The sequence below is a fragment of the Hipposideros armiger genome, unplaced genomic scaffold (assembly GCF_001890085.2).
Source record: "Hipposideros armiger isolate ML-2016 unplaced genomic scaffold, ASM189008v1 scaffold_1062, whole genome shotgun sequence".
Lineage (NCBI taxonomy): Eukaryota > Metazoa > Chordata > Mammalia > Chiroptera > Hipposideridae > Hipposideros > Hipposideros armiger.
The window spans coordinates 399,999-414,223 of NW_017732412.1; the positions used below are offsets into that span (position 1 = coordinate 399,999).

Below are 14,225 nucleotides of genomic sequence, written 5' to 3' on the forward strand. Positions count from 1 at the left end.
TTGTGCTTTTACCCGGGTGAGGCAGTCGGTCGCTGGCCATTGGACAGCTGTGCATGGCAGCTAACGGCAGCTCATGAAAGTGCACGGCTGCTGCCAGCCAGCCCCACTGCAACCTATGCCATCACTGGTGACTCACGGCAACCCAGCTCCAGGTTGAGCTGTTGTTCACCATCTTAGCTGTAGAGGGCTCAGCCTCACTGGCCTTCATGTGGGATCCGAACTGGGGCCTTGCTGCTCAGAGCTGGCCTTCGCAAGCCAACTCCTAACCAACGTGCCACTTGGCAGGCCCCAGTTCATAATTTTTTACTTAAAACAAACCACATGTGGCACATTTTATACTGATTATAGGGTCTGTGGATTGGAGGGCTCTCTTACAAGCACATGATCTTTGTTCTGCCCTTGATGGGCACGTATTGGCAGATGAAATGTACCTGAGTGTAAGGAAGAAGAGAGCCCTCTCCTGCACTTGTACTGTGCTCTTATTCCAGATCATTCACTTCAGCTCCTTTCCCACACACTTGTGACCTTAGTAATGAGGGCATTTCTGTGCAGATGGGGAGTTTACATAGATGGAGTATTTAATGCAGGAGGGACCATGTCAGTGGACAGCATCAATATTGTCCACTGGACACCTTGCCCATGGTCAGGCTTCTAGGGTGCCAGGTTGGAAGAAAGTGGAGCTAATTATTGCAGAACAGAGGAAAAGAATGAAGGCAGAATGGAGAGCATTTTCTCCCTAATACAATGTGTGTTTCACATACCACACACACACATGCACACAAAAGGTTACCCATGCTGTGATCCTACAACATGCATTACTTAATAAGGCTTATCTGTCATAACTCAACGAACTCTCCTGTTTATATTTCACAAGCAATCTGGTGACATTGAAATTGCCCATATTGGAATAACTAATTTGAAGGTCTGGCTTACCAATTGTCATGGCAAATGATGTTTTACAAAAATGGAGATCACAGCTAAGTATAACAAAAGTTATGTTATGAATTTAGTACAGTGAAATTTAAATAAATCATCTTTGGCAGCATAAAATTGTTGAAATTCAATGCATATTTCCAAACAAGCATAGAAGATATTGCTATAAAATGTATTTATTTTAGTCAAAATATTCTGTTTCTAATGTAATGAGGTACATACTCATAGAATTTTATGTAGTATTTCATGAAGGTGAAAGTGGCCTGGTTGTCTCAATATTTTCTTCGGCGCCATAAATTAAAAAAAAAATGATACAGTTTCCTCTTCTGCCTATTTAGTTACTCAGCTCTCCCAATATGAACAAAAACTGCATTTTATAATTTCAGCAAATAAATGTAAATCATTAAAGGAAGAAAATTTATCTTCCCCTACATGTTTGATGCAATGAATTGAAGGGTTATTTCTACCATCAATTTAATTAGAGTCCCATTTTTTTTTGACAAATGGAAAGAAATGTTTTATACTTTAATTTTGTATGATCTGTCTTATCAAAGGAGGAGTTAATAATATACTTGATAAGCATTAACATGAAAGCTAGCACTGGGGTCACAATTAATGCTTACCTTGTTACCAGACACGAAAGAGAAATGAATAACGGAGCAACAGAGAGCCTAAAGGCAAGTCTGTTAGATGTGTTACAGACAGAAAAGGATTTTTTTAACAGTAAAATCATCTAGTGCTCAGCTTCAGTGTGAGACAGAAAAATGTCTGGAAGCATTGCCATTAGGCTATAATTCACTATTATAAAGAGGTAAATTGTGTTTTCATAAGTGGTTAGAAAAAATGATTCAGTGATGCTCCTGGTCTTTGGAAAAGTTAGGCTGTCATCTGACCAAAGGCCCTTTTTGAACCCCTCTCTGGACTGACAAAATAGCATTCACTTTATACAGGTTACGGAAGATCAGCTGTCCTCAGAATGAATTATTATACATTGGCCCAACATGTTTAATCCCACGGGGTCCCTCTAGGACATTTCCTGTGACACTGCTTTCTCTTTCATCTCTGCTCAGCATGGGTAGAAATCAGAGGCTCAGTGTGTTTCCCTGAAGAGTTAGCCTATGGGCTACATTCTTTTCGGTCAATGGAAGTGCATTATAAAAGAATTGAAAACCTCCCCTTGCAAACAGAGGTTAGTACTGTGGGATTCAGTTAAACCTTCGTATAGGCATGTTTGAAATGAAGTAAAGATAAGATGATGATAAAGACAAGCAGTGCAAAGGCTGCTTTTTGACTTTGCTAAGACCCCAACCCATGCTATTGTTGACCTACATCTATTGGAGCATTCCTGTGAGAAGATTAGAAATACAATGATATATATTTGGCCCAAAGCTTGTTGAAGAAAGAGGAGTAGAGTGCTTTCTGTATTCTACTGTGTCTTTCAAGAGTAATTTGGACATAGGTTCTACCATCATCTTTGCACCTGGCTATTTGTGGGCCCCGGCACTGAAATTACCTGGAAAAAATCTAGTTAGAAATGAAGAATCTCAGGCCCTTCGCAGAACTACTGAATCAGCATGTTCCTTTTAAAAAGATCTGCAGGATATTTGTGTGCACATTAAAGTTTTAGAAGCCCTGCTCTGTGTTGTCCTTACTTGATTTAAATCAGCACATAACTTGCTTTGTGCTAACCAGGGCTAGCTTCTCTTGACCTCAAAATTTAGGATGTGCTCTGATTTTTCTCCTGTTGCCTTTTCACTTTTCACTGGATGAATAGAAAGTATTTGATGAGGGAGCAGTTTCACATTCAGTTAAATTATTCAGTTTCCAATTAAATTTTACTTTGAACAAATTTTACTGTCTTATGATAATATGTATCCCATACTTGGAGTAAAATAACTAGAGTAAAACAGAACATATAGGTAAATTGTATACATTCTGAGTTTATTTCTGAGTGTGTATGTGTGTGTCACTGTTCAATCCCATTTTATCTCCTAAGACGGATGCCATAGGAGTGGCATGTACCATATAGGGACTGTTCCTTCAGCCTGAATCCTGGAATGAAGGAATGGAACAGAGCTACAGTTGACCTATGACTTATTTTGTACTTAATGAGAGGGAGAAATAAGCATTTGTGTTTGTTAAGCATGGACAATTTAGGTTGTTTGATATGGTTGCATAATCTTGCCTGAGCTGACTGATGATGAGGTGGTCAGCTATTGTCTGTCACTGTCAACTAATTTCTCTTGCATTGAGTTCTCTGTGCGAGTGTGTGTGTGTGTGTGTGTGTGTGTGTGTGTGTAGTTTTTTCTTATTTGTTGTTTTTGCTTATGTATAGTATTAGTTGCTTAGTGTCCTCTTCTATTGTGACTTCAACTATTTTTTTGGTCTTCTATGTCTTTCTGATTCTGCTTCTAACACCTACTAACTACCAACCCTCTAAGATTCTCATTAAAATCCCCAAAAGCATAAGTAATTTTGTCATCCTATTGAGCAGAATGTTCATGCCCAGCCAGTTAATTGGCCACTAGTCACCTTTTTTTTTTGGGGGGGGGGTATGTATGAGGACTCCATTATGACATGTCATTTTCTATGTGGCTAATATTTTTGGTAACAATTTCCATGATTGGAAAAATGTCATATAGCCTTAAGTTTTCTTAGAAATAATAAATAGTCATTAGAGTATCTTCAAGGCTTCAAGCCTTTCTCAAAACATTAACATTCATTAATGGAGTAACTGTGCTATTACCCTGGAGTTCATTCAGGAAACCCAGATGTAATCAGAAACCACAATAACATTGCAAAGAAAGCTGAATGTTTCTATTGTGTTTTCTCTTTATTAACCAGAATACATATTTTAATGAAAGTCACATTATCTCTTATTTTAGGATATTTTATTTTGTTTGTTCTACAATTATTCACCCTAGTATTAGTCACAGGATATGAATGATGTCATTCTATTCAATCATTTTGTCATAAACCTGATACTAGAAGAGAGTTTTATGTAATCTCCAGGCACTGTTCACTGTGCTGTGTTTATGAGTCCATCTAACCCTTACAACCACTTTTCAGGTTGACAGTTCTTAAAACATCAGTGGATATGCATCCAATTTCATGAAATTTCCCTGTGAATAACACATCCTGAATTATTTTTATGATTTAGAGTATTCGTCCTACAGAAGAGAAATAACTTCAACATGCTTTCATTTCTGTTCAATCAGTTTTCACAAATTTATGTTCCTATGCAGGCCTATTTCTAGTCACAGCATTACAGAATCCAAAAGCTCAAAATACCCCTAAAACTACTGAATGGAATCTACTTAAAGTAGAATTCTGGCTCATGGCTTAGCATCCACCCTCAGAAACACTGTGGCGTTTGAAATAACAACGATGGGGAGAGAATGCATTAGAAATAGTCTGGTCTTGGCATCACATATTTGTAGAAGGAATATTGATTCTGCTGCTATCTGGGTGTGTAATCTTAACTTCTCCAAGTTTCAGTGCTCCAAACCATAACACAAATTAGACACAATATTTATTATAACCAATTGGAGATTTTTGTTTTAGTTACGTCCTGTATTTCCCTAAGTCAATGTCTGTAATTTCAGACTGCCACTGTAAGCTTAGAATCATCCTCAGGACCAATGTCAGGCTATTCGGCTAAGCAATGTCTTGTACTTTTCATCTTTCCCAAACTCATTTTCTCCATGTTGAAAATCCAGATGGATATTTTCATTGCCTTATTTCAGATAAATTATTTTATTATATTAATGCTATGGACTGAATTGTGTCCCCATAAAATTCATATGTTGAAGCTCTAACTCCCAATGTGACAGACAGTATTTGGAGATAGTGTTTTTAAGAGGTAATCAATGTTAAATGAAATTTTAAGAATGAAGTCATAATCTGATAGAATCTGTGGCTTTGTAAAAAGAGGGAGCGATCTCTCTCTCCCTGTACACACACAGAACAGGTCATGTGGGCAAACAGTGAGATGGTTGCCACCTACAAGCCAAGAGAAGAGGCCTCATAATAAAACCTACCTAACTGACACCTATCTTTGGATTTCTCAACCCCCAGAATTGTGAGAAATTAGTTTCTGTTCTTTAAGCCACTCAGTCTATGGTATTTTGTTATGGCAGCCTGAACTGAGTAATATAATTAACTACTGCCCTACTATCCAACCCCTAACACACAACCTGCTGGAGGTAACACATCTGCATTTCCCTAAAGCCTCTTCAGCATCCTTAAACCAAAGGAATGGCGTACATAGTACAAATGGAATGTCTGGCTTGGGACATGGCAATGGAATACAAATTAGAGCTAATATGAAGATAATTAAGGAGCAGATGTAAGTGGGATTATTCTGCCAACAAAGGGGTCTGGGTGGGAGGTGACAGATTTATAAAAAAAACACCTGCATCTGATGATCCTCCCGTGCTCCTTTCTTGATTTTCAAAAGCAAAAACAAAAACAACAAAAAAACTAGTTAAAAGGGGAAAGGAAGAATGCTCTTATTTTTTTACTTTTTAAAGAAAATGCTTACATTTTTTTTCTTTGCTCTGAAGAAGTTCTAGGAAAAAAATGCAACTGCTTTTATGTAACAATAAATGACAGAAAAATACAGTGTTAAATACCATACATTTCATTATAATTTAGAGAAAGGGGCAGAATGACATCTATAGAAAACAAAAGGACACCAGAATGACAGGCTCATATAAAATATGAAAAAATTACATTTTATTTTTAAATGAGCTGGAGAACATTAAAAATGTTATAAAACAAAAGGAATAACTTCAATAAAAATTAGCAAAGCTTAGAACATAAGTGAAACTTATGAAAAAACTTAGGAAAAAGTTAGATATAAAAGAAAATATTATTTAAAAATTATAACTAGAGTTAATTACACACAAGAACACTTGAACATAGTAAATTATGAAACGTAATATAAACTTATATAATTATATAACATGTACAATATATTACATGAAATATAATATATAATATGTATGAACTTGTAAATTATGAAATAGCAGATTAAAAGGAGAAAAATTGAAAGTCAAAAAGAGATGGAAATGGTCAAAATGATTAAATTAGATAATGAGAACTACTAACAGGCCAAGAGAAGCTGACATACAGATTATATGAATCTCAAAAAAAATAATCAAAGCAAAGATATAGAATAAATACTAAAATACAGCAAGTAACTTATAATGAAAAGAAAAAAATTATATTGTCATCTAACTTTTCAACACCAATGATTTATACCCAAAGAAAACAGAGTAATATATTGATACTCCAAAAATGGAAATGTGAGTCACAATCTTTACATCTGATTTTCTTCCATAAAGGTCATAGAGAAGCTGCTGCTGAAATACATAAACTTAGAATATTGTCTCTTTTTCTGAAGAATCTACTAGAACACACCATTCAGAAAACTAAAATGACTAGGGAGACATTGACAGGAGAAGTAGTGATGAACATTAAACATAGATACTTATAGAATTAATTCTAAATGAGAGTTAGAAGGGAGAGAATATAATATGCTTAGACAATGTAGAAATAGTATAATTATACCAAAATAAGGGGGATGGGTATGTATGGGAATAATATATGCCAACATATTTTTTGATGATTCTCAGTGGTTGATGTGATATTAAAATATTATTGTTCTAAATGTCAGTATTTTTAATGTGTGGAAAAAAAGAGTAATTATGGAATTTTCTAATTCTATAATCCTCCATATATATATGAATATTATGTATGTGTCTCTATATCTTTTTTTATTGTTAGTTTCAGGTGTACAGAGCAATGCAAGTTAACCTTTTCACCCTCACAAAGTAACAACCCCCCTCCCCCCATCTATTGCCCTCCCACCCCCGATATCATGCTTATCTATTACAATTCCATTGAATCCGTTCCCACTCTCTACTCCATGTCCTGAGACTATATGTATATATAATTATAGTTGACATACAATATTATTCAACATCAGCTTCAGAAAGACAATGCGGTGGTCAGGCCTCTACATCAACTATGAAGTGGTCTCCTCAACAGGACATTATATATCTTTTTTATTCCCTAGCTTTACCACCAAAGATTCCAGGAACAATGACCTCAAGAACAGCTAGAATCACTAGCACCTAGCATCCAGGTTATATTATTGAAATGCCATTTACCATCAGAATACCAAGGCTGCTTGGAAACATATCTGATGGCAGATCAGGGGCAGCAAATGTCCAAGCGAAGCCTAGAACACCTTGTTACACCAATTGGTAGTGAAGCTATCAAAGACTACTCGGGTAATGTTAAAACTTACTAAGATCATGTTAAAAGATGTCAATTGGAAGAGGTTACCACTGGACAAGCATGTGATAATTTGTACTTCAATAAAGATAATAATTGAAATTTATTTAAATATATCGATATACTATCTTGAAAACAGATCAGGAAGGGGAAAACGCGAGTCTTTATCTTGTACCACTGAGTAACTAAATAACAGATAAAAAGAGTGTCTCTTCATAATAACATTTCAAATAAAAATAAGCAATAAATGATATAAGCAAAATATCACTAATTTTCAATCCCCACTTAATTAATAAATCTCGGTATTGAGCATCAACAGCTGCCAACATCTCTCTCACACACACACACACACACACACACACACACACACACACAAAGAGGCAACTATACATTATGTGCTTCTCTAAGAAAGAAATGAATACATTATAGTCTTGTCAAAGGGATTGAACATGAGTCTAATTAAACCTCTGGATTTACCTGTCAATTTGTAGAAAATAGGCAAAAGAACATATCGATCTTGAGTATGAGTATGAATTCAGCAAATTCCAGACTGAAATGCTATAGGTTAAATGGTTCAGATTCTTCAACTGTTAAATTGTAAGGACAAAGGCATGAAGGTGAAACCTGTAGATTAAAGGGACTGCAAGTTATACCAAGTTAAACAAAGTTGGAAAAAGCTACAGTGCCTAGGGATGTATGCTTTGGTGATAAAAGTGTGAAGAAAGACATAACAGTGATTACAGCAGTTAACAGAGTAGCTACTCTGTGTGGAGGGAGGAGACAGTGACTGGAACTGGGGATGTACAGGAGCTGCTTAGGTGGCTGGAAACGTTCTTGACCAGGTAATGTTTACAAGAGTGTTCATTATTATTACTAATTATGCTCAATCCATGTAGCAATATTACAAAGTAAAAAGTGAATTTCCTCTTAACAACCCCCTTCCTCTTCTCTCCCTATAAGTAACACTTGTAACACACTAGTGTATATCCTCCCAGATATTTTCTAACCTTTTACATATATACTAGATAGATAGATGGATGGATAGATAGATGATCGATCGATCGATAGATAGATAGATAGATAGATAGATAATAGGTGATAGATATGGATAGGTATACATATACATATGCAGTAATAACTATAAGTATAAACTTATTGAAATTTTTATATTTGCTGTATAGAAATTCAATCAGCCTGCACATATTACCCATTGATTTCTTTTTCTCGCTGAAAAATATGTCTAAGATACATTTGGTATTAGACACTTACCTTTGCCTCCACATTTTAAATGGCTGTGTAATATTTCTTAGAATGGCCTCAAGATTATTTACTTATTTTAATCAGTCTATCAAACATTGTATATTTACAAAATATTTATTAAAATAACAATATAAAGAATAGTGATATAATGAAGACTTGTGTTCCCATCACCCAGTTTAAAAAACAGGTTAAAAAAATTTAAAAATAACTTTGAAGTTCTCTGTGTTTCGGACATTATCTTATTCCCTGTCATGGGTTATTTTACAGATCAATATGGTTATTCTCAAAGTTTCTTGTTCAATACTCATATCTTAAATATTTTATTTCTTTAAATATTTTCTGAATAGTTATTTTAAAGTCTGTGTCTGATAATTCCAATATTTAATCTTGAGATCTTGAGATTATGTATTTCTATTTGTCCATGGTATCTTCTTGTATGTTTTGTGATTTTTCTTTAACTGTGAGTTCATAATTTTTGGAAATTCAATTTGGACTTTGAATTAAATATGCATGTTTTTTCCTAGTGAAAATTCACATATGCTTTTGATAAATGCCTGGCTAAACTATAATACTAAGTTGGAACCATTTTCAAATGAATGATCCACTTGAGGTTTGTAAGGCTACCCCACAGAGGTGAATTTTCTCATCACTCGCTCATCAATGTCTACTGAAGAGTGCATGCAAAAAATAAAAAGTCAATACAAACAGCCCAAAGAGCTATACTTAGTACTGTGGTAGGCACTTTAAAAGGGGAGTTACAGGGATATGACTCTGTTTTTTGTTCTGCAATACTGACAGCTGTCTTTTTTTTCAAATATATTTTATCTCATTTTTATCCTCAAAGTACTCTAGGAAGCCAATATTAGCAATAGTCAATAGTTAAAGAAACTGACGTTTATACAATTTAGTTAACTTTTGCCCATAGCATTCTCAATTCGTGCCTGCTTTTTACTACCACATCCCACTACCGCAGGGCTGAAGGTGGTCTAACTGTCCTTATTTCTCATCTCTGCTTTCAGGCCATATCTCCTTTATGCTCCCCTTTTTTAAGTCATTCGAAATGCCTGATGTCAGAGTAGATTTCCTAATAGTTCTCCTTTTGGCTGTCATCTAAAGTTTCCAAGGTTCTTCTCTTGGTTGTTAAATATATTAGTACCTAGCTCATTCCTTTCTAACTTTACGCCTATAATTATTTCATGTGACTATGCCTTCTATTTTATTGATGTATCCAATAGTTTGCCTCTCAGGAATCTCATATAAAAACACATTATCCTGTACACTCACATGTTCTCTTTCTAATTTAACTTAGCTTCTCTCCACCAGTTCTTTTGTCTCCATTGAAATATCCGAACCTTTGACCTAACCTGTGCTTCACTGTCATCTACCTTATCGTATTCTCAATTTTCACCCTTATGCTACCCTGCATGATTAATCATAGTAATCACTCCCTTGCAGACACCCTCAACTCTTTGTTTTTCGCTAGTGCTTTCAAAACTTGCCCAGCAAAATGCTAAACCTGATTAAAATCATCATTCTGCTTATTCTGTGTATGTACCAGAATATTGGAACATTACAGAGATAAAAGTGTCATGCTGATGGTTTTGCACTTTAAGTTTATAGTCACTTAGTCTTCACCAAGTATTTAGGAGTGCTAAGCAGTCCTCTATTTCCCTAGTAAACTCACTTGCCTACTCCTCAAGATGACTGTTTCATACTTTCCCTCTCACAAGCATCTTAAACCCTCTCCCTTTCTTTACTGACACTCAATAAATTCTATTCTTGCTTCACTAATAACAGAAGCCACCACAAGAGAACATTCTTGTCTTTTTATCATCAAAATATTCAACCCCCATTTACATGCACTCAAGTGCTCATTGAACCAGGTAGAATGCTTTTGCCAGCAAGCTGCAAAAATACACTACTAAGATTAGTTTTAAAACAGACTTTGTAATATTAAAGAAAATCAGAGATATGTGGTTTTAGGAATGGTTAATTCCATGCTCAAAATATTAGAAGCCATAGGGTGGCTTCTCTATGATCCTCTTGATGATAAGAGGATCAACATTTGGCAACATCATGTCCTATCACATCCAAACGTAGGTAACAGGAGTTTCTCTTTGAATGTCTCTCCTTTTTTATCAAGAAAGAAAAAAGTTCCCCAAACTTTTCAATACACTTTCTCCTGTATCTCTTTGAGCATATTTGGATCACATACCTACCCCTAAACCAACTGTGATAAAAAAGGAATACGATCGATTAGGCCTAGTTCATTGTAGAGGATCCATTGATTCCAGGCATGTCTTTTAAAACAAAAACAAAACAAAACAAAAAAGCAAAAACAAAAGCTCAGTTTATTTGTTCATTTCTTGCATTTGAAGTACTCCTTGATGATACCCTTGGCCTGAGACTCTTTGCAAAGTCCTTAACCACCACATACCTGCAACCAAGCACTTTACAGGGTTTTCCCTCTATCAGTTTTACAGAGGCCTACCCATTCCCCTGGTTTCTTATTGTCATCAACCTTAAGTAGGTGGATTTGGTGTCCAGCACAGAGGGACTCCAGCAACTTGATGTACATAGGTCCATCGCAGTTGGATGCAAGCATGCAAAGATGCGCTTGGCGCTTGTCTAAGGCTTTGGCAGCTTCGCAAAGTCCACGTGCTAGGCCATCATGAACGAGGGCAGTGAAAGAGGTCTTCCTATACTATAGGAAGTTCCTATAGTATTGTTCCTATAGTATTGGGGTATTGGGAAGAACCTCAGAGGCCATATGGTCCCACTTTATCTATCCTGTGCATAGGATAACCTGAAACCCACCAGTAAAGCTGTACTAGTGTGCATTACACCTCCAGCAGCAATGCCTTCCTGGGCCATGGCAGTGGGTTACGGTGGAGCCCATTCTTGAATGCACCCAAACGTCTGCCTCGGAGCTACTCCACCGCAGAGGGGAGCATAAAGTCCCTTATTAATAAGGCTTTAGTGAGGACTACATTCAGCACCCAGCATATAGCAAGCATGTTTGTGTTATCTATTATTATTATTATTATTATTATTATTATTACTATTATTATTTTAAAGATAAGGAAACTGAGGTTCATAAAGGTTGGAATTACCCAACTGGAAAATGATGAGTTCTTGATCAAAATCTAGGTTTGCTTTATTTCAATTCAGTGATCTTTCTATTTCACCATATTGTTGGATTCAGTGTGTATCACTTAGCAGGGATTTAAACATAAATTCAATTCCAGACAAACTTTTATTTCCTTTGGGAGACTGATATTTGTCTTCTCTCCGACAATGAAAATTAAAAACCTGATTAGTTTTAGCCCCTGTTCACTGGCTGCTGAGATGCTGAATCAAATTTAAATTGTAATCATAGCAATTATCTGTTTTTATTGCCTTTATCTTCGTTACCTTTATCTATGTTTTATTTGTATTCTGGTTTTCCCTGCCAATTACTTTTTACATATGTTTTCTTGTTAACTTTCTTCAGAATTTCTTAGAAGAATTACCATTGTTGAACAAATGATTCTCTACTATGACCATTGTTGGAAGTTGCAAAATAGAGTTGCCCATGTGAGAAGCAGATAAATCACAAGCCAAAGTCTACAGTTTGGAGCTTCCACCCTTGTGGCTCTTTATTTAGGGCTCATAATTAAAACCACTATTTGTTTTCTCTGTCTGTGATGTCTTAATGTATGCAGAATGGTTCTTCCAATTGTCAGTTACACAAGCCTCTTTTTGTTTCTCAAGCTCAGCTGCTCTGGGGGACAACAGTCTTTCTTTTGAAGTGCTAACACAGGGTTCTTCAAAATGAACACATTTGTCACAGAGCCTCTACATTTTTTCCAATCTTTATCTTTTTTAAAAATGAGATATAATATAAGTGTGTAAAATACAGTACTCTTAATTATGCAGTTTAACAATTATTTGCATATGTTTACATCCTTTTAACCACCACCCACATTAAGATGGAGAACATTTCCAGCACTCCCTTAGATTCCTTTGTGTCCCAATCTTAAACATACCACCGTGCCCAGGAGGTAACCACTATTCTACTTCTATCACCATTAATTAGTTTTACCTGTTCTTGAACTTTCTATAAAATGAAATCATACATACAGCCAAACAGCCTGAACTTTCTTGTGTGTCTGGCTTTATTTTCACTCAAACTATCTGTGAGCTTCATCCATGTTTTTTTATTACACCTGTATTTGAGCCGTGTTGTTTGTTTGTTTGCTCCTGTATATGACTATCTTTTGCTAGTAAAATAAATTATTCTTTTTTATTGTTACATCATATTCCATTGTATGAATATACCATTCTCCTTTTGATGAGCATTTGGGTTTAGAACTGTTATAAGGAAAGCCACTTTGAACTCTCTGTACTGGGTGTAAATCTACCTAGGTATTTATGTGATGCAGAAGAGGCAAAATGATAGAAATATAAGTTATTTCAGTTTTCTTCACACCTAGATGTCTGTTGTGAATCTCAATTGTTTGTAAAAATATGATAAAGAAGATGGAAGCCTTGCAGAGGACAGAGAAAGGAAAGTAAAAGACCTAAAATACCAGTTAGAAGAAAAGAATGAAAGATTTCCACTTACAATTAACAATATTTCTCCATACCATTTCCTCATAATTAAAAAGCAATACAAATTTTAGTTTTCTTTACAGCCATTCTTCCTTATTTACTTTGCACTTACAACATAATAGAGTGAAGGAAATGCTTATTTAGCAGTGGCCAACCCCTACAGATTATTTTCCTTCCAGCACTAATTTATTTTCCTTTCCCTTTAATATTGGCCTCTTACTCCTTTGCTTATCTGAAGTAGAGGCAAAGGATACCCAGTGCTTGTCGTACTCTGATATTATCTACAGCCCACTGACAGTTTCTCTCTACATGTATATACTGATTTCCCTATGCACACAAACTGTTCTCTTTCTTATCTTCTGTAAATGGTGATATCTTATAGGACTGTTGACTTTAAAAGACCCTTCTGCATTCTTACCAAATTATTTGAACCATTGTTACATGCAGTTTTTGTATTATCTTATTCACTGAGATTGCTGATAGTTTAAAATATTTTTAAAAATTCAGAATGGTTTTCCCCCTTCATCTCACCTTTTCTCTTTTTATCTAATGCCTCATTTCATATCAGCTTTTTACAGAAATCTTATTTCTTGTTGGATTCATCATTGCATTTTCACTTCTTACTTAGAGTCTGCATATGAGTTTTGAATTCTTATCTATTTTCTTTTCAGGGACTCAGAATCTAAGTACTATAAACTTCTCTGTTACAAATGAATAAAATAATATTACTGAAGTGAAGGTGGGGAGGAGTGAACAAGTGTAAAACACTGTTTTTCAGGATTTCCTGAGACTGAAGAGTTTGCATATTGATAAAACAAACTTCATATGATATAACACATTTCTATGAAGTAATTTTGAATACATTTTCAATTTTTATAAGATATCAAGAAAACTGCAGCTGGATAACTGTCCTCAATTTTCCTCAATCTTGTACCCAAGCAACTTTGAGTAAATTCTGGAATCAGAAAGTAGCAGATCTCCCAGACCAATTTCCTTATATTAGTTAGCCCAGGCCGGCATAACAAAATACCACAGGCTGGGTGGTTTAAACAGTAGAAATTTATTTCTCATAGTTCTGGAGTCTCAGAAATCCAAGATCAAGGTACCACGCCTTTCCTGGATATCTCCCTCTCTCC

The 14,225-nt window shown here is 35.5% G+C and overlaps 1 pseudogene; it reads right to left on the minus strand.

Annotated features, from left to right (window-relative positions):
• Window positions 1-10,855: 10,855 nt before the first annotated feature.
• LOC109376199 (40S ribosomal protein S12-like) lies at window positions 10,856-11,370 on the minus strand (annotated as a pseudogene).
• Between the last annotated feature and the right edge of the window lie 2,855 nt (window positions 11,371-14,225).